At 29.0% G+C, this 252-nt stretch overlaps 1 long non-coding RNA gene across 1 annotated transcript in view; it reads right to left on the bottom strand.

Moving 5' to 3' along the window:
* Window positions 1-124: 124 nt before the first annotated feature.
* The window catches only part of LOC119586912, a 1,459-nt gene continuing 1,331 nt past the window's right edge, over window positions 125-252 (bottom strand). The window contains exon 4 of the long non-coding RNA XR_005229978.1: window positions 125-222. This is a non-coding gene — a long non-coding RNA (uncharacterized LOC119586912). The remainder of the gene's footprint in view (window positions 223-252) is intronic.

The raw sequence follows: 252 nt of genomic DNA, 5'->3' as shown, positions 1-252 counted from the left end.
GGCTATCTTATAAATAAAAATAAAATGCGTATAGATTATTCTTGAGGTTTAAAATGATACTGGATCCAACACGAACATGTATAGAGCATTTTTTTACTGCAGTTCTTGTTAAGGTACAAACAAATTTAAATCCTGTCTCTTTATTAATTCAGATTATGTGTACATACATATATGGAACTATTCGAAGATCCTTAATGCCATATATATGGAACTTGGACTTATCTGTGGAGAGATGAAAATATGATTTATAAC

Source organism: Penaeus monodon, chromosome 22 (genome assembly GCF_015228065.2).
Source record: "Penaeus monodon isolate SGIC_2016 chromosome 22, NSTDA_Pmon_1, whole genome shotgun sequence".
NCBI classification, from domain to species: Eukaryota; Metazoa; Arthropoda; class Malacostraca; order Decapoda; family Penaeidae; genus Penaeus; species Penaeus monodon.
Note: the sequence above shows the minus strand (reverse complement) of the source record. Positions and strands in the feature narration are given on the sequence as shown.